The sequence below is a fragment of the Vombatus ursinus genome, unplaced genomic scaffold, assembly GCF_900497805.2.
Source record: "Vombatus ursinus unplaced genomic scaffold, bare-nosed wombat genome assembly UNPS02014778.1, whole genome shotgun sequence".
Taxonomy (NCBI): domain Eukaryota; kingdom Metazoa; phylum Chordata; class Mammalia; order Diprotodontia; family Vombatidae; genus Vombatus; species Vombatus ursinus.
The window spans coordinates 44,426,185-44,447,474 of record NW_020954556.1 but is presented as its reverse complement, the minus strand read 5'-3'; the positions used below and the strand labels follow the sequence as shown (position 1 = coordinate 44,447,474).

The window sequence follows — 21,290 nt, the reverse complement described above, 5'->3', positions numbered from 1 at the left end:
AGAGAGAAGTACAACCCAGTGCAGGCTGTGCACAGCTCCAACCCCAGCAAACCAGGAACAGGCTTTCCTTGGGAGCGAGTAAATCAGCAGTGGCAGCTTTCCAAGCCCTCAGTCCACCAGTGGTGAGGGATGGGAGGCATAGAATAACTGGTCAGAAGGAGATGACAGAGGTCTTTTTGCTGGCACTGAGATAGGACTTCATTGCTTTGCCCAAACTTGCATCCCAGTCACAGTCCTTGGTGGCACTCGCAGAGCAAAGAGGAGCACTAGTACAGCAGAGCTTGCAGCCACCGTGGAGAGGGGACCATCCCCATTGTTCCAGAACAGAAAAGGGTGCTTGTGGTTGCTCACAGACCAGAGCACGGGTCAGGAGAGTAATAAACGCCTCTCCTTCGATCATACCACCATAGAAGAACCGAAAACTTACAGGCCCCTATCTCTGAAAACAGTTGCACAAAACCCCTAAAGCTTGGGACAGTGTGCCCTCCACCCTGGAAGCAGAACCTGCTTCAACAAAGTTAAAAGTCAAGTAATAGGCTAAGAAAATGAGCAAACGATGGGAAAAAAAAAACTGACTATAGAATGTTATTATGGTGACAAGGAAGATTAAAACACACACTCAGAAGAAGACAATAAAGTCAAAGCTCCTACATCCAAAGCTTCCAAGAAAAAATATGAATTGGTCTCAGACCATGGAAGAACTCAAAAAGGATTTTGAAAATCACGTAAGCAAGGTAGAAGAAAAATTGGGAAGAGAAATGAGAATGATGCAAGAAAATCATGAAGAAAGAGTCAACAGTTTGGTAAAGGAGACAAAAAATACAGAAGAAAATTAATCCTTCAATGTTTTTAAAATGTTGTTGCCTCCAGCATAAACTGCTACTGCATAGACTTGGTCCAATTTAGCTGTTTTCTTTCTTAATTTTCTCTAGCATCATTTCTACTTCCTCATATAGCACATTGGTGACTGTGATGATAGAGTTCAAATGGGTCTCCACTGTCCTTAGTGGAGCAAAGAAAGTTTGTTATAGTGATTTTTAAAGATGTTTTCCCTTTAAAATTTTTTTATGTTCTTTTAATTTGTATCTTTCAATGCTCTCAGGAGGTTTTGTTAGTTGGGTCTCTTGATGGAGCTTTCTACATACTTGTTTTCCCCTGCTGCTTCTTACTTTTATGAAATAATAGATTTTTTATATTTATTTTGAATAGATTTTTGTATATATTTCAATACGCACATGTTGCTTCTCATTGTAGTATAGGTAGAAGGTGGAGAACTTTATATTTATCCTTATATTATCAGGAGGTTGTTGTATTTGTCCTTTGTTCTTGAAGAGCACAATGACATCAGGGAGATGATGACATGACTTGCAACTGACTTTGTTTTGAGTGAGTGAGGGCTGTGCAAGGTCACCAGCCTCACTTTCTCCTCCAGAGCCATCTGGGTCCAGTGGCCAGATATTCATCAGGATGACTGGAGACAGCTCAGGATGCAATGGAAGACTCTGGCCCTTTTAAGTAAGGTCTTTTCAGGTTCTCACTTTGAGTGAGGCAACACCCATTCAGTGAATTTCTAGCACAGTGATTGACACAAAGAAGGCATTTAATAAGTGGATAACTGATTGTAGTTGTTCAGTCATGTACAACTCTTTGTGACCTCCTTCATTTGGGGTTTTCTTGGCAAGGATACTGGAATGGTTTGCCATTTCCTTCTCCAGCTCATTTTACTGATGAGGGAACTGAGGCAAAGAGGGTTAAGTGACTTGCCTGGGGTCATACAGCTAGTTGGAATCTAAGGCTTGATTTGAATTCAAGTCTTTTTGACTTCAGGCATGTATAGAGTGCTAGGTGCCTCACTTAACTGCCTAAAATAATTGATTGCCAGATCACAAATAAGTTTATAATCTAAAACTTCATTAATTTTGGCTACCATACAAACCCATTAACAAGGTAAGCTTCTTCAAAGCATCTTTTTGCTTCTCTTAGTCTCCTCAGCACTTGGTACAGTGCCTAGAACGTGATAAGTACTTTTAATAAGTGCCATTTAACTGACTAATGGCTAAGGAGATTTCTATGATTTTTTTTAAAGTTTCTTTTACTTATTAATTTACATTGGTTAAACTTCTGTAGGAAATGGTAAATAGTCTGTGTTGAGGTCTGTTATTTTTGTCTTCTACAATTTGTTAACAACAGTTCATTTAAATAGGTCAGGGTGTAATTGGGGGTGGCTAAATGGTGCAGTAGATAGGTTATTGGGCCTGGAATCAGGAAGACCTTGAGGTCAAATCCTTCCTCAGACACTTATTAACTGTGTGATCCTGGGCAAGTCACTTAACCTCTGCTTGCTTAAGTTTTCTCAGCTGTGAAGTGGAGATGATAATGGCATCTATCTTTTGAGGTTGTTGTGAGGATCAAATACGGCAATAATCGTAAAGATAAGTACAATGCCTGGCACATAGTAAATGCCATGTAAATATTAGGTATTATTATTTTGTTTGGTTTCTTCTTATTCTTCTCATTTGATATTTATTTTATTCTTTGTTCTAACACACTCATGATCTGTCTATGCACAGATTTAGAATTGGTTCCCACATTGTCAATCAGCAGTTTCCTATTTTTAAAAATCTAGTTAATGTTAGTTTTGTAAAGCTATTTGATACACACCTGTTCTGTGTCCCCTGACTCCTGTCTCAAGGGAAGTGTTCATAATATATAGTTGTGAGTCTTTAGTATTGCCAACAAACCTTTAACTTCCTTCATTTAAACTAGAATTTTTATTTTCTTCTAAAGCACTGCCCAGGTTAGACTTTTCTACTTCTGCCTCAGTGGCCCTTTCACAAGTGCAATTCCTACATTCTTGTGCCTTCTTGCTCTGATTGGTGAATTCTACCCTGTAATCTCTTTGAGAAAGTGCTTAGGCCCTCCATTCTCAGTTCTGATCAGACTTAGCCTTCAGATCTCCAAATTATTTTTTCACCTTGCCTCTGAGCTATCTCCCCTTTTAAACTTCCATTTTCCTGTTCACTTTTATGTGTTGTTTAACCCCATTAGGATGTAGACTCCTTGAGGGCATTTTATTATTTAATTATTTGCTTTCGATTTCAATTGAATTTTCATTGCTTCCACACTGTATCAGGCATATAATAAGGGCTTGATAAAGGCTTAATCTAATAATCTAATTTAGTTTTTAATTTTCATAGGCTGCTAAGTGACAAAGTGCATTGAGTAATGGGCTTGGAATCAGGAAGACCTGAGTTCAAATCAGACCCTGTCTGACCCTGGACAAGTCACTTAACCCTGTTTACCTTAGTTTCCTCATATGTAAAATGATCTGGAGGAGGAAATGGAAAGCTACTCCAGTGTCTTTGCCAAGAAAACCCTAAATGGAGTCATGAAGAGTCACACATGACAATAATAACAAAAAATTTAATTTAATCAAATCTAATCATCTAATCTAATTTATTTTGCCCTAGAATGTTGAAGAAAACCAACTTCTCTATTTTACTATAGTGAGAACCTCCAAGCTATCCTTTCATTTAGATGGAGTATCTTTTTGCTTTCTGGTTCTGTTTAAAGCAAAATGTCAAGATTAATGAAATTAAGTTCCTCAAGTAGTATATACACTTATTGGTCACTGGACAAGGATCCCACATTTAGAGTATAAACAACTAGTTTGATGTTCCTAGAAGGTCTAAAACCAGTGATCCTTAGACCCACTGCCCCTGTACTATTCTACCACAATCACAAAAGGGAGCTGAAAGTCACTGTGATAAAATAGTTTTTCTTTCTAATTTTAAAAGATCATTATGTTATATATAATATGTATATCAGAAGGTCCTCACTGATACGAGGGGACTAACTAGAGACCACCAAGAGGATGGAGTAGGATAAAGCAATAGAGCCCAGCTCCCTTCAAAACTACGCCGACAAAAATCAAAGAAAAGTGTCAGATCAAGCGGTGATGGGGAAATCTAAGAAGAAACCACAAGAGGCCATCGTTATAGCACCACATCACAAATTCAATCCAGGACAGGAATGGTGCAGTAGGGGTGGGTTGGGTCGATGGAGCCAGACTCTAGGAACAGAACAGAAACAGTTTGCAGGACTATCACTCTGCTTCCAGGGAGGGGAGGAGGATCTCAGATTATCTTTGATAATTTCAGAGTGGGGATCTCAGACAACGCCAGAGTCAGAACTATAGGTAGCACTGTCCCTCTGACCCAGAGGGACGGCAGACTCAGCTCCAGGGGGGGAAAAAAAAGCAGTTTTCATTCTGAACTTGCAGAACCTTTTAGTTATGACAGGGCGTGGGGCCAACAACAGTTTATCCACCCAAGGTTGTGTCTGCAGGTGTGTTAACTTAAACCCAAACCAGGTTCTGGAGTCTAGAAAGGCCAGGAGCTAAGTGATCTGTCCATATTCTTGATCTGACTGCACTCCACCAAGAGAATCACTTTGATAAATGTCATCAAGTCTTTCAAACTTGGTTTCCTCTATACTATTGTAGTTGTATAAATTGTTCTGATTCTGATCAGTTCACACAGATTCTCCTAAGTTTAAATGACATTCCTTATCTGAATGCGATATGTTTTCCTCATTTGATAGGCATCTACCTTGTTCCCAGGTCTTTCCTACATTAAAAAAGTACTGGTACAAATATCTTTGTATATATAAGTCTTTAACCTCTTTCTTTCTCTTTGGGGTTTATGTCTAGCAGTCATCTTGCTAGTTCAAAAGGTATTCAGAATTTAATGCCTTTTTGTGTTTAGTTATAAATTATTTTACAGAACATTTGAGTCAATTCACAGAACATTTGGATGTATGACCTCCCATAACTTCTCTAATCATTACCATTTTCCACTTTTTAAACCATTACCAATCTGATGGGAATGAGGTAGAACCTCAGAGTTGTAATAATTTATATTTCTCTTTTCATTATTAATTTGGAGAATTTTATATGGTTGTTGATAGCTTGAATATCTTCTTTTGAAAGCTGTTCCTGTCCTTTGATATTTATATATTCAGAAATGCATCTTGCGCTTCTATATTTTTGTCAATTCACTATGTAGCTTTGGATTGTAGAGATTTATCAGAAAAAATTTGCTGCCTACATGTTTCTCCTTCTTATTCTAACTGAATTTATTTTATTTGTGTAAAGAAGACTTTTCAATTTTATGTCATTAGAATTTTCCATTTTATTTTTATGATAATCTTTATCCCTTGTTTGGTCAAGAACTCTTCTTCTTCTTTCTTATTTATGAAAGATATTTCCTTCACTTTTCTTGTAATTTGTTTATAATATAACCTAACCAAGATAGTATCTTTGTCATGGATCCATTTGTAACTCATGGTGTTATATAGCATGAGATGTTAGTCTAAAGCTTTTTTTTGTGTGTGTGGTAGGCTTAATTCCAATTTTCTCAGTATTTTTTTTTTTTTGAATTGTGAATCTTTACTTCAGCACCTGGAGTTTATCAAACACTACTGGTTCTTGTGCACACAATCTGTTTATTGCTCCCTTGTTTGGCCTTTTATTCCTTCAAATGAATTTTGTTATAATTTGTACTAATTCTATAAAATAACCCTTTGATATTAGACTACAAGATAGGACATTTATTCATTTTGTGCATTTCCTCCTAGAAATAGGATCTGTTTTTGCCTTTGCTTATATTTCTAGTGCTTAGTTCAGTCATTGACATTTAATAAATGCTTGTTAATTGACTAATAAAAAATGATGCTGATTTTTTACTGACTTATTTTGTATTCTGCTGCTTTTCATTCTTGTTGGGCCAAATCTGCAATTTCATTTCTGTAAAGATGTCCTGGTGAGGAAATTCTTCTACCAAAGCAGATAGATATTTCTTAAAGCCTTTAAGAATTCCCTGGGGACACTTAGAGGTTAAGTGAGTTCCCTATACATCCCCAGTGGAAAAAATCTGAACCAGGTATTTTCAAAACCAGCTGTCTACTACTCCATGTTGTCTCTTTGAAGTTATTAATTGTATCATTTAAGGGTGTGTGTATATGTGTGTGTGTGTGTGTGTGTGTTTGCTGATTCTCTTCATTCTCAGTTCAGCATCATGTTATCTGCAAACAGGGATAGTTTCATCTACCCTTTGCTATTGTTTATGTATTTAATTTTTTTCTCCTGTCTGTTTTTAAAAAGACCAAGAGAATCAATAAACCTTAAGCTAACTTGATTGAAGAAGGGGAATGAAATCAAATTACTTAATAAAAAATGAACAATGTGAGATCACAACAAAGAAGGAATAAAGAATGTATTTCACACAATTATATGCTAGCAAAGCTTAGAATTTCAAAGAAATGAAGGACTGCTTTCAAAAATCTAAAATACATAAATCAGGAGAATATGAAGTAGACATCTTAAACGACCAAATCATAGAAAATGTAATTGAATAAACTATTAACTACCAAAGGTGGGAAAGTAGTGATGATGGGACAATGGTTGACAAAGATTTACAGGTGAATTCCAGGAAATATTAGAAGGATATATACATTATCCTCAAAAATTGAGAGAGAACATACTCTATCAAATTCCTTTTATGAGGCAAATATAGTACTAATGCCTAATCCAGGGAATGATAAAGCAAAGAAAGACAACTATGGTCCAATTTCACTAAAGATCAAAGAAGAAAACATTCTAAATAAAATCCTAGCTAAAATTGTCTACTGCAGAAAATAAGAAAAATGGCATAGTTCAATATTAGAAAACAAGTATAATCAATCACATTAAGAACAAATACTCTCCAAACCATGTCTGTGTTCAAAGATACAGATAAAGCCTTTGCTAAAGTTCAACAGTGATATGGGCTATTTTTTAATATGATAAAAAAGTTAATAAATACAACCCATTTTGCTAGTTCTTTGAAAAAACTACATTTTAGGCTTATCATTTAACAGTCTTTTTATTTTAGATCTTTCTCCTCTAATTTTTAAGATTTCTTTTTTTGTCCTAATTTTGGGTTTGTTATCTATTGACTCGTTTTTTTTTTTACTCAAATGCTCCATTCATTAAACCCATGATTTTCTATTTTGATAATGTATGTTTTCTGAGATACATTTTTTTTTTTGCCTAATGTCTAATATAGCTGTGTTTCAAAGATTTTGGTGTGTGGTATCATCCTTATAATTTTCTTTCATATAATTATTATTTGTTTCTATGATTTGATCTTGGAATTCTCATGAATCATTCATAAAGCCATTAAGTTTCCATTTGGGTCAGCATCATGTGATTTTGTTGTCTAGATTTTAGATTAATTATTATTTTTTTTTGTTATGCTGTATAATGAAGCTGTTTAATATGCCTGTCCTTTACATTTATTAATGATTTCTCTCTGTCTTAACATGATAGGTTTTCAGAAAGGAACTGTGTGATACTGAGAATTATTTATTTCATGTTCCCATTCAGGAGATGCCATAAATCTTTGAGCTCAATTTTCTCAATTTCTTCTCTAATTTCCTCAATATTTTTCTGCTAGATTTTTTTTCAGCTCTAAAAGAGGAAGATTAAAATCTCCAACACTTATTATGTTACTGCATCTTTTTTGTAAACAGGTAACTTTTCCTTTACATGCTATGCTATTTCATGTTTATAGTTAGTAATAATATTATTTCATCATCTATAGTAGAGCCCAATGTATTTTTCATGTTTACCTCTATATTGAGAAATTTTACTGCTGTTTTTTCTTATAACATGTTTCAAACTGCTGTTTAATTTTTTTTTACTTATCTGATGCCAGTAAGTTTTTTTTTTTTTGCACTTTGATTTTCATTTTTCATTTTCACTATGGATTTTTATTGTTAGGTATCTTTATTCAGAAAAAAAATGTTTTTTTTTCCCAACCATTCTGCCAACCTCTTTTTATTGAATTATTTAATCCATTCACATTTAATATACTGCTTAGGTTTATATTGCCTCCACTTGTTTCTTTTTTTGTTTGTTTGCTTTATTTTTTGTTCTTTTGCTAGGTAATGGGGTTAAGTGACTTGCCCAGGGTCACACAACTAGTAAGTGTCAAGTGTCTGAGACCAGATTTGAACTCAGGTCTTCCTGACTCTAAGGCCAGAACTCTATCCACTATGCCACCTAGCTGTCCTCCATTTGTTTCTTTTGAACTCATTTTTATTCTCTTTCTCATTTTTGTAATAATTTTGTCATTGTCATTACTTTGTCATTTTCACTAATTTTATTTGGCTATCTTTTCAGGGCATAATATGATGGGTTGTGATTTAAGATCTTTTGCTTTATGAATATACTACTCCACTTTTATATGATTTTGTTTAATGTCCTTGGAGTAATTCCAATGCATTTGAATTGATATTCCTTTGTCGATGAAATCCTTTCTTCTGCATACTTGAAAATGATTGGTACTAAAATTCTGAAATTTAACTTGTACATGTCTTGGAGTTTTAAGCATTTTTTTTGGTGGAGATCTCTGGATTTAATCAATGAGAACTTTCTTATGTGTTTTCAAACGGGCAATTTCATACTATTACTTTTTGAAGTATGACATTCCTGTTTTTTATTTACTGTTTAATTCTAGGAGAAATGTGATCCACAAGTTATCTTTGTGCATACTGCCTTCAAGATCAGTCACTTTGATTTACATAGAATTCGTGGTTTTTTTTTTCAAAACTATTTTGTTATTTGGAAGAGTAATAAAGAAATTACCATTCATATATATGGGCATGAGGAGAATTTGTGACCAAAGAAATGATTGAGAGAATAACATAAGATAAAACTTTTGATTATATTTTCTTAAAAAACATTTTTGCACAAACAAAATGAAGCAAGTAACTGGGGAAAATTACTTTGGAGCAAATTTCTCTGATAAATATCTCATTTTTAAGATATATGGGAATTGACTCAAATTCATTACAATAAGAACCATTCCCCAATTGATAAACGGTCAAAGGATCTGAATATTTAGTTTTCTGAGAAGGCAACCCAAACTATTAATTTCCATATTAAAATACTCCAAATAACTAATAATTATAGAAATACAAATTGAATCAACTCTGAAATTTAACCTCCTACCCAGATTGGCAGATCAGCAAAGCTGATGAAATGAAAATGACGAATGTTGAGAGCAATTGTGGGAAACCAGGCATTGTTGATGGACGTATAAATTGGAATAGTTATTCTGGAAAGCAGGGGTTTTTTTTTTTGACAATGAAATATTTTATTTCTGTGATATTGTATCAATATTCTTTTAGCTACATATGATAATAAATAATCCATCATGACCAAGTATGAACCAAGGACCTTTTTCTTAAAAAGGCTATATGCTTTGCTTTGAAATTAATTGAATACAACATTAGAAAAAAATTGTCAATTATATGATCCTATTGTGATGAGGTAGGCTAGTTCTGGTGGTGCCATGGATAAAGTACCAGGCCTGGAGCTGGGAAGATTCATGCTCATCAGTCCAAATTCAGCCTCACACCAGGCATGTGACCCTGGGCAAGTCACTCAACCCTATTTGCCTCAGTCCCCTCATCCAAAAAAAATGAGCTGGAGAGGGAATGGCAAACCACCGCAGTATCTGCCAAGAAATCCCCCAAAGGGGTCAGGAAGAGTCAGACACAACTGAAGTGACTGAACAACAACAACAACAAACTAGTCCTGCTTCTGTAAAGCAATTTGGAACTATGCCCCTAAAGTCAATAAACTATGCATAGTCTTTCACCTAGCTATATTGGTACTAAGCCTATAATGCAAATAGATCAAAGAGGAAAAGAATACATACATGCAATAATATTTATAGTAGTTTTTTTTTCAAAGAATTAGAAATCAAGGGATCAATGACCAAATTATGGTATATAAAAGTAATGGAATAAAATAGTGTTGTAAAAAAATGACAAAGATGATAGTTTCAGAGAAACCTATAAAACTTGTATTAACTGATGCAGATTGAAGTAAGCAGAACCAGCACAACAATTTATGCCATAACAACATTGTAAAGACAAATAACTTTGAAAGATGTAAGAACTTTAATCAATGCTTTGGCCAAACATGATTCTAGCGGACCCATGAGGAAGCTTGTAACTAACATCCTGACAGAGAGGTGATAGACTCAGTATGCAAAATAAGACATATATTTTCTAGACATAGCCAATGTGGGAATTTGTTTTGCTTAATTATGCATGTTTTTTTTTCAGAGATAAATGAGCACTTTTATTTCTTTGTTTCACAAATAAACTGGCTGAAATAGTTGTTTCCTGTTGGCTAATCAAATAGACCAAATCCCGTATCTTCATCAGAATCCTCCAATTCTTCCTTGGTTTCCCTTTAAATGCCAAAGAGTTGGCTGGGAAAGTCTTCACCTTTTCAGCAAGTGGGAAGGTGTACTCAGTCTCCACAGTCTCAGTCTCTTACAGCCAAGACCCGCTTGTACCCATTGATGATCAACTGGGGTACTGATGCAACAGTAGGGTAGTCAATCTGCACACAGACGCTGGCAATGTTTCGGACACTCTCTAAGAATTGAAGGTGCAAAGTCTCCTCCGTGATGTCCAGCACTTCAGGGTTGTACATGCTGCCATTGTCAAACACTTGCTGAATTATCAGCCCAAAAGAGAAGGAGGAGATGTTCAGCATGTTCAACAAGGTGGCCTCTCTGGCGCCCATTTTGTCTCCAGTCTTAATCAGCTGCACATCACTCAAGATTTCAATGGTGCCCCTTCCAGAGCCTGGAAGAAGCAGGTCTTCTTGGGACCCAGACCAGTGTTCTGGGCTGGCATGGTGACATCACATGGGGGCGATGGCACCGGCACGGGCAGCAGCTGGCACCTTATTGGCCAGAAGCATGTTTCTAATCTCCATCAGATCTTCCTTGGTGACCACAAAGCCCACATTTCCCCAAATATGAGGCAGCAGTTTCTCCAGGGCAGGGTTGTTCTCCAGATGTCCACGAATGGCTTTGCGCATCATGGTGTTTTTTCCCATCAAAACTGTGGCCTTCCCATGGAGGGACATCCAGATCTGCTGCATCTGCTTGGAGCCCACATTGTCTGCTCCCACAATGAAGCATTTTGGATAATCATCCAAAAGTTGGATGATCTTGAGGAAGTAATTGGATTTCCAGGTAGCCCTGTCTTCCTTGGGCATCTCGAAGGTGCTTCAGGGATTGCCACGTGGAATTTAAAGACGATGTCACTCGCATGAGGACACCTAGGGAGAGCTATGCATGTTTTTTAAAGGATTTTGTTTCTCTCTTTTCCCCAGTGGATTGGAAGAGGTGACATGGAAAGGAGAGAAACAAGAAAGTAGATTTTTATTAATCAAAATATAATATTAAAAATTATTGTACTTTGCTTTTTTTCTCAAATTTTCTTCCACTTCTGCATTTTTAGTTGAGTTCTGAATCTACCATGCTATTTAAAAATGGACTTGTCTAAAGAGATTTTTCCATCTTTTTTTAAGTTTATCTGCTTCATTGCTTTTTCTTTAATTCTACATTGAGAGATTTAATTTATGTCTTCATTTCCATCCTAATATCTTCTTTTTAAAAGTTTTATTTTTCTTTTACACTATTTGGAGTTTCTTGCTGTTGTCTCTACATCTTTAAGAAGTTCAAAAATTATCATTTTCACCAGGGATTTGAAAATTCATTTTACATAATAATATATAACTTGTTCAATGTATTATGACCTATATTTGATTTTATTCTCATTTTCTCTTCTGTCTTTATGAATCTCAATGTTGAATTATATGCTTAGAAATTTGATTTATAGCGAGCTTTTCTCCCTTGGACTTTTTGTCTTTCATCTTTTTCTTCAATCCCTCCTTGCCTGTTTCCAGATTTCCTCTTCCCTCTTCCCCCACCCCTTTTTTATTTTACCAGTGATGCATATATCCCTGAAGCTGGCCATCCTCTGTCTTCTCATGGTAGGAACTATGATAGGAACATGGTAGGAACCTGACTGCTTCACTGTCCAGAAAACCTCCTAGAGGAGAAAACCCAAAATAGTTCTAATCTCTTTCTCTCAGGTATGAAAGCCACAAAGGCTTCCCTCTAGCCAGCTCTATGCTGCCATTTCCTCCTTTTATTAGTCTATTAAATTGCCCAGGACATGGGATGGAACAGGTGTATGGATCCTGAGTAAGACCTCTACGTATTTTAATTGTCTGATATTATTTCATTAGGCTTGTTTTATCTTTCGTTTTCAGTTGGAGTTACCTTACGTTTGACATTGAATTCCTTTATCTTTTTAAGATATTAGGTTGGAGAAATTTATGTCAGAATGTCATCTTGCCAACAATTATGCCCTCCTCATCACCTTGTAACTTGTAAAACAAATCCATTTTCAGCTTTTATTGTCTGTGTCCTCTCTCTGTTTCAAAAAAGGGAAGTGTAACTTTTGTCTATTCAGTACTTCCTCTTGAATCTAGAGAGAGTATGGAGTGTGGAGAGCACCTTCCCTCTCTCTTTTTCCTTCATTTTGATTCTTCTTGGGTTGCTCCAGAGTGTCCTTCAAATTACTAGGGCCTTCTTTCTTGCACATCCAGAAGAATGATGGAACAGTCACACTTTTGCAATGCCATGGATCAAATAAAAAAAGATTTATAATCCTGCTACTTATATGTTTACTCTTTTACTACTCCCACCAAAGTGAAAACAATTCCACAGCCATGAGTATTAGCTTCTGACAAAATATCCTCAGTCTCAATTTCTTCTTGAACTCCAGCTTTCCTACCTCATTTTATCATCTAAGTCTTCCCATTTCCACTATTCCAGAGAGTTTTAAAAATATCTACAACCTCAACATCATCTGCAATTCTTTCCTCTATCTCTCCCTCATTTCTGATTAGTTAGTAAATCTTTTTGATTTCATCTCCACACTGTCTCTCACACATTATCTTCTTTCCAATTTCATGGCCATTACCCTAGTTCATGCCCTCATTACCTTTCACCTGGACTGTTGCAATAGCCTCTTAATTGGTCACCCCTCTATAGTGACTCCCTTCTTCAATCCATTCTCAACGTAACTACCAAATTGATGTTGTTAAAGCAGGGTTCTGACCATTTCATTCATTCATCATGTGGTTTTCATGAAACTCCAATGCCACCCCATTCCAAATAAGATAAAATATAACCTCTTCTGTGTGGCCTTTAAAATTCTTTACATTATGGATCTAGCCTCCCTTTATAGGTTTCTTAAACATGATTTCCCTTCTTTCCAGCTAAACTGGTGAAGACTGGCCTATTGCTAGACCCGTGTTTGACCACTGAGCGATTTGCCTATATACCAGGAAGTTCCTTCATATACAAAAATGGTTTAGTCAGCAAGGAATGAAAGACTCAACTGATCAAAATCAGTTTAACAAACTTCATCTAATCTACATATGCAAGATTAGCAAACTTTCCTAATTACAATTCCCTTGTGGTCAGTAAGGGGAGTAGCAGTCTAGTGCACTCACTGACTGAGTGTCCCAAAGGCCACTTCCCACTCAGTGCCTGTGAACAGCAACTATAATCAGATACAGTCAGAGACCCAAAGGTCTAGAATCTTATTTGGAGTATGCATCCCATTGTAGATCCACATTTGTGCTTGCTGATTTAATTGTGGGGCTGGGGAATAGCATGCTTACATGCCTGTGAGTAATCAACTGCCCTATCCATGATGCAGAGAGTGTGCCATCTCAGTATGTCACTCATGAGCCTTTCACATTGAGATTCTCCATACATTTCATCTCCTGTCTCCATGCCTTTGCACAGACTATCCACCATGCCTTAGAATCTCTTATCACCTTCACTTCTTAGAATGCCTAGCTTCCCTCAAGGATCTACTCATGTTTTGACCTCCTCAAAACCTCTCCTACTCTACCCAGTTGCTATCACCCTCCATTCTGAAGTTTTTTGTATTTACACATGTACATACATACATACATATATAAATGTATATAATGCATCTCTCTCTGTCTCTCTATCTCTCTGTCTCTCTGTCTCTCTAGCTCTCATAGTATGGTTTCCAATTAGAATATTAGAATCCAGTTAGATTCCAGAATATGAGAATTCCAATTAGAATCCTTGAGGGCAGGGGTTGCATCCCTTTTGGCCTTTGTATCTCCAGTGGCTAACACAGTGGCCAACACATGTTAAGGGTTCAAATGTCTGTTAAATAAGTGAATGCATGAGTGAATATGATTCTTTGTCATTTTATTCCACCATTCTCCCTTTATTTTCACAGAAACATAAATCTCAGAGTTCAAGGAACCTCAGAAGCTATAATAACAACTCCTATATAGCTGAGAATCCTTTCTATAACAACATCCAAAGACATCATCCCATATTTTAATAAGACCTTTCAAATTTTGTCTTTTTAATTGAGGTTTATGTACCTTTACCTCCCACCCATGAGCTCAATGAATTGGCTCTAGAAGCCTTTAGTTATAGTGCTGCCAAAGATAACATATGGCTATGACCCTTTCTCCCTGCACCTTTCATTGGACAAATGCTATATTTACCATTCAGAAGCATTGCACTGTTTTAATCTGCTCTTTATTGGGTCAGACATCTATATTTTATTTTTTTCATTTTGTCATTTTTCTAGTGAGTTATTTAAAGAAGTCACAGTGGATGTGCAGAGAACTCATTTACCAACTTTGATTTTAAAATTATATATGTAGAAGAAGGAAGTAAGGGCAGGTAATACAGGGTGAGCATAATATTGTGGCATGGTGCTGTAAGAATAGTTCTGGGAATGCTAAACCTCATAATGAGCTGTTGTTCATGAGGAAAGCTAAAATGCAATGAAAATGTGTGGGTGTGTGTGTATGTGTGTGTGTGTGTGTGTGTGTTTAAAGCTATATAATAGGGAAAAAAGTAGAATCAAAGAAGGGCTAGGGCTGCTTCTAGGGGACATTGGGATGAAAGAAAGAAGACTGAAAGGCTCAATTCCTACTCTGTTTTTATTTTTTGTACCAAGAAGAAAGACCTTTGGATTGGAAAGGACAGAGCGAGAATGCCCAATAGTGAGCTAATGCTCAAGCTTAGAGTCATAAGAGAGCATCTCATTACCCTCAATGAATTCAAGGCCCCTGCTGCAGATATTTTATATACTTAAGTCTTGAACTAAAGTATGGGATTGCTAGGGCTACATTAGGAATAAAAGAAGGAGGAGGGAGAACAGAAAACGTACCTAGGACTGAAAAAGGGGAAATGTCCTGATTTTCATAAAGCAGAGAATGGAACCTTTGAACTACAGACCAGTGAACTGGACTTGAATTCCTGGCAAAATTTTAGACCCTATTATTAAAGATGTCACTAGTTCAGCATCTAGAAAAGGAAGCAGTGATCACAATGAGCCAGCATGGTTTCGTCTAGAACAGGTTTCATGAAGAACACAAGATTGCCCTTGTATCTTTTTTTCCCCTTTCTGACTGTTACTCAACTGGTAGATCTGGGTAAGGGAGTTAGATATAATTTACCAAAATTTTTGAAAAGTGTTAGACAAAGGAGCTAATGATATTCTTATGGAAAATATGTAGAAATATGGTCAGATGATAGGACAATTAGATTTAAAATGGGTTTAGTGGCTGTATTCAAAGGGTAGTTTGTATGGGTTTGATGTTAGTTTGGAAGGCGAGTACTCTAGGGAGGCATGCTTGAGCCTATGTTATTTACCATTTTTATCAATGAGTTGAATAAAGAAATAGGATAAAGGTAGAGGAGTAAGGATAGAGGGCATCCTTACCAAATTGTAAATGACACAAATCTGAGAGGAATCATTCACACCCTTGATAACAGAATTAAGATATTTAAAATGATCTGAAAATGTACAAAACTGAGGCAGATCCAATAAGATGAAATTTAATAGAAACCATGTTTCAATCAAAATTTCCTGGAAAAGATGGCAAAAAAATTGTACTGGATGGAAAACAGATGAGGAATTGAATGCAGTAAGTGCTAAAGTTTCATTGATTCCAAATTACTTAAAATATATGATTAAATTAGGTTGAAACCTGGAAAAATGCAAAGTCACACGGGGATTCAAGAAATTGTGTTCATAAATACAATATGGGGAGGTATGCTTACATAGCTGTTTGAAAAAGATCTTGTAGTTTTTAGTAGACTTCAAGCCTAAATATGAGTCAATAATGTCAAGAGGGTAGCCAAAAAACTGAAGGAACTGACATTAGCTTCCTTGAATAAAGGGCGGATAATCCCACTGTACTCTGCCTTGTTAGTTCAGTTTTAGAGTATTTACTCAGTTCTGGGCAGCACAGTTTAGGAAGTACATTAATAACCTGGAAATCATAGATAGGTAAAGAGCCTCTAGTACATGTCATATAAAGATTGATTGAAGGAAATGAGGATGTTAAATCAAAAGAAAACTAAGAGAGGGGTAAACATGATAGCCGTCTTCAAGTCCTTGAAATTGTGCTATAAAGTCCTTGAAAGTCTGCTATGTAGAAGAAGGATTAGAATTGTTCTACTTGGCCTGTAGGGGTAGAAATGAGAACAATATGTAGAAGTTGAAAAGAGGTGAAACTAGGCTTGATGTCCAGAAATCTTTCTTAGGATTTGAGCTATCCCAAAATGGAGTGGGAAGCCTTGGGAGATAGGGCATTCTTATTCTTGGAGGATTTACAGCAAAGTTGTTAGACCACTTGTTAGGCTGTCTTAGGGAAGATTCTAGTCATTATGAATATTGTAACTAGTTCTACTTAGGGCAGCTAGGTGGCACAGTGGATAGAGTGCCAGGCCTGAAGTCAGGAAAAGTCATCTTTCTCAGTTCTAATCTGGCCTCAGAAACTTACTAGCTTGTGTGATCCTGGGCAAGTCACTTAACTCTGTTTGCCTCAGTTTTTCATTTGTAAAATGAGCTAGAGAAGGAAATGGCAAATGATGATAATATCTTTGCCAAGAAAATCCCAAATGTGGTCATGAAGAGTTGGACATGACTGAAAAATGACTGAACAACAAAGTGAAGTTCTACTTACTTTCCTTGGCATCAATTTTTATAGGTATTTCCATACTTCTCTATAGCCATAACATTGTTTCTTACAGTACACTACTATTCCATTAAGTTTGTGAACCACAATTATTTTTATCATTTCCCAAATCAATGGGCATTTACTTTGTTTCTAGTTATTTATTTATTTATTTATTTTGATTTATCAACAATCACTTCCATATGCTTTTAAGTTTAAAATTTTTCTCACCCTTCCTCCCCACCACCCTCCCCAAGACAGGGCACAATCTGATATAGGCTATACATATACATTCCTATTAAGCATATTTTCACATTAGTGATGTTGTAAGTAAAAATTAGAACCAATAGGAGGAACCACCAGAAAGAGGAAACAAAACTCAACAGAAGAGAAAAAAATAGCAATTCAAATTCCATAGTGCTTTCTTTGGATGTGAATAGCATTTTTCATCATGAGGTCTTTGGCGATGTCTTAAATCCTTGTATTGCTGGGAAAGGTTAAGTTTATCAATATTAGTCATTGCACAACTCGGCTGTTATTGTGTACAACGTTCTCTTGGTTCTGCTCACTTCCCTCAACATCAGACCATACAAGTCTTTCCAGGTTTGTCTGAAGTCCACCTGCTCATCATTTCTTATAGCACAATAGTATTCCATTACATTCAGATACCACAACTTTCTCAGCCATTCTCCAATTGATGGGCATCCTCTCAATTTCCAATTCTTTGCCACCACAAAAAGAGCTGCTATGAAAATTTTTGTACATATGGATCCTTTTCCCATTTGTATGATCTCTTTGGGATATAGCCCTAGAAGTGCTATTGCTGGGTCAAAGGGTATGCACATTTTTATAGCCGTTTGGGCATAGTTCCAAATTGCTCTCCAAAATGGTTGGATCATTTCACAACTCCACCAACAATGTATTAGTGTTCCAATTTTCCCACATCTTCTACAACATTTATCATTTTCCTGTTTTGTCATGTTGGCCAATCTGATAGGTGTGATGTGGTACCTCAGAGTTGTGTTGATTTGCATTTCTCTAATCAATAGTGATTTAGAGCATTTTTCATACGACTATAGATGGCTTTAATTTCTTCATTTGAGGGCTGCCTTTCATAACCTTTGATCATTTATCAACTGGGGAATGACTTGTATTCTTATAGATTTGATTTAATTCTCTATATATTTTAGAAATGAGGCCCTTATCAGAGAGATTGGTTGTAAAAATTCTTTCCCAACTTTCTACCTTCCTTCTAATCTTAGTTGCATTGGATTTGTTTGTGCAAAAACTTTTCAATTTAATGTAATCAAAATTATCCATTTTGCTTCTCGTAATGTTCTCTATCTCCTGTTTAGTCATGAATTCTTCTGTTCTCCATAGATCTGACAGGTAAACTATTCCTTGCTCTCCTAGTTTGCTTATAGTATCAGCCTTTATATCTAAATCATGAAACCATTTTGACTTTATTTTGGTATATGGTGTGAGATTTTGGCCTATGCCTAGTTTCCTCCATACTCTTTTCCAGTTTTCCCAGCAGTTTTTTTTTTCAAAGAGTGGGTTCTTATCCCAGAAGCTTGGATCTTTGGGTTTATCAAATAATAGATTACTATAGTCATTGACTACTGTGTCTTGTATATTTAACCTATTCCACTGATCCACCACTCTATTCCTTAGCCAGTACCAAGCAGTTTTGATGATTGCTGCTTTATAATACAATTTAAGGTCTGGAATGGTGAGGCCACCTTCCCCTGCATTTCTTTTCATTAGTTCCCTTGATATTCTGGACCTTTTGCTCTTCCAAATGAATCTCATTATTTTTCTAACTCTGTAAAAAATTTTTTTGGTAGTTTGATTGGTATGGTGCTGAATAAGTAAATTAGCTTAAGTTGAATTGTCATTTTTATTACATTAGCATGGCCTACCCATGAGCAACTGATGTTTTGCCAATTATTTAGATCTGACGTTATTTGTGTGAAAAGTGTTTTGTAATTGTGTTCAGAGTTCCTGGGTTTATCTTGGGAGGTAGACTCGTAAATATTTTATGTCTACAGTAAGTTTAAATGGAATTTCTCTTTCTATCTCTTGCTGTTGAGTTTTGTTGGTAATATATGGAAATGTCGATGGTTTATATGGGTTTATTTTATAGCCTGCAACTTTGCTGAAGTTGTTTATTATTTCAAGAAGTTTTTTACTTGATTCTCTAGGATTCTCTAAGTACATCATCATGTCACCTGCAAAGAGTGATAGCTTTGTTTCTTCTTTGCCTATTCTAATACCTTCAATTTCTTTTTCTTCTCATTGCTAAAGCTAATGTTTCCAGTACGATATTGAACAACAATGGTGATAATGGACATCCTTGTTTCACCCCCGATCTTATTGGAAATGCTTCTAGCTTGTCCTCATTACATATAATGCTTGCTGAAGGTTTTAGATAGATGCTATTTATTATTTTAAGGAAGACTCCATTTATACCTATGCTCTCTAGTGTTTTCAGTAGGAATGGGTGTTGTATTTTGTCAAAAGCTTTTCTTCATCTATTGAGATGATCATGTGGTTTCTGTTAGTTTTGGTGTTGATATGATGAATTATGCTGATAGTTTTCCTAATATTGAACCTGCACTGCATTCCTGATATAAATCCTCCCTGGTCATAGTGTATTGTTCTTGTGATAAGTTGCTGTAATCTATTTGCTAATATTTTGTTTAAAATTTTTGCATCTATATTCAATAGAGAAATTGGTCTATAATTTTCTTTCTCTGTTTTGACTCTTCCTGGTTTAGGTATCAGCACCATATTTGTATCATAAAAAGAATTTGGTAAGACTCCTTCTTCACCTATTTTCCCAAATAGTCTATATAGTATTGGAATTAATTGTTCTTTAATGTTTGATAGAATTCACATGTAAATCCATTTGACCCTGGAGATTTTTTCCTAGGGAGTTCATCAATGGCTTGTTCAATTTCTTTTTCTGAGATGGTATTATTTAAGTATTTTCTGTAAATCTGGGCAATTTATATTTTTGTAAATATGTATCCATTTCACTAAGATTGTCAAATTTGTTGGCACACAGTTGGGCAAAATAGTTCCTAATTGTTGTTTTAATTTCCTCTTCCTTGGTGGTAGCTTCACCCTATTCATTCTTGATACTAGTAATTTGGTTTTCTTCTTCTTTTTAAATTAAATTAACCTAAGGTTTATCTATTTTATTGTTTTTTCCATAAAACCAGCTCTTAGCTTCATTTATTAGTTCAATAGTTTTCTCAATTTCAATTTTATTAATCTCTCCTTTGGTTTTCAGTATTTCTAATTTGGTGTTTAATTGAGGATTTTTAATTTGTTCTTTTTCTAGTTTTTTTAGTTATATGCCCAATTCATTGATCTCCTCTTTCTCTATTTTATTCATGTAAGCATTTAGAGATATAAAACTTCTCCTAAGAACTACTTGCAATATTTTCTCTTTGACCTGGTAATCTTGGAATTTGGCTATTATATTCCTTGGTGTTTTCAATTTGGGATCTCTTTCAGGAGGTGATTGGTAGATTCTTTCAATGGCTATTTACCTTCTGGTTCTAGGACTTCAGGGCAGTTTTCCTTTATGATTTCCTGAAAGATACTGTCCAGGCTCTTTTTTTCATCATGATTTTCAGGTAGACCAATAATTTTTAAATTGTCTCTCCTGGATCGATTTTCCAGGTCAGTTGTTTCACCAATGAGGTATTTTACATTTTCATCTATTTTTTTAATTTTTTTTTGTTTCTGTTTGACTGATTCTTGTTCTCTCATAGAGTCATTAGTTTCCATTTGTCCGATTCTAATTTTTAACAATTTGTTTTCTTCTATTAGATTTTGTACTTCCTTCCCCAATTGGCCAATTGGATTTTTAAGGGATTTGTTTTCTTCAGTGTACTTTTTTTCCAATTGGCCAATTGTATTTTTTAAGGACTCTTCTACCTCTCTCATTTGACTTTTAAAATCCTTCTTGAGCTCTTCTAAGAAAGTTTTTTGGGCTTCAGACCAGTTCATATTCCCTTTTGAGGTTGCAGATGTGGGTTTGTTGACAATGTTGTCCTCTTCAGAATTTCTGTCTTGATCTTCACTCTTCTCATAATATGAATCTATGGTACGTTCCTTTTTACTCATGGTGTTTCTTTATTCCCTGGCCTTTAAAGAGATTGAGCTCTCCTGCTGGGGAGCAGAGTGCACTGACCCAAGCTTCTTGTGTTGGAAGCCTAGGTCTTGGTCACTGGCTTTGTGTGCTGGGGCCTCTGATGTTGGCAATTGGAGGCTGTAGGGTTCTGGCAGCTTACCTGTTGTTGGGCTGGAATCAGCAAGG

General features: G+C 35.7%; 1 pseudogene; it reads right to left on the bottom strand.

The window, feature by feature from the left end:
• Window positions 1-151: 151 nt before the first annotated feature.
• Window positions 152-11,146, bottom strand: LOC114045165 (annotated as a pseudogene).
• Between the last annotated feature and the right edge of the window lie 10,144 nt (window positions 11,147-21,290).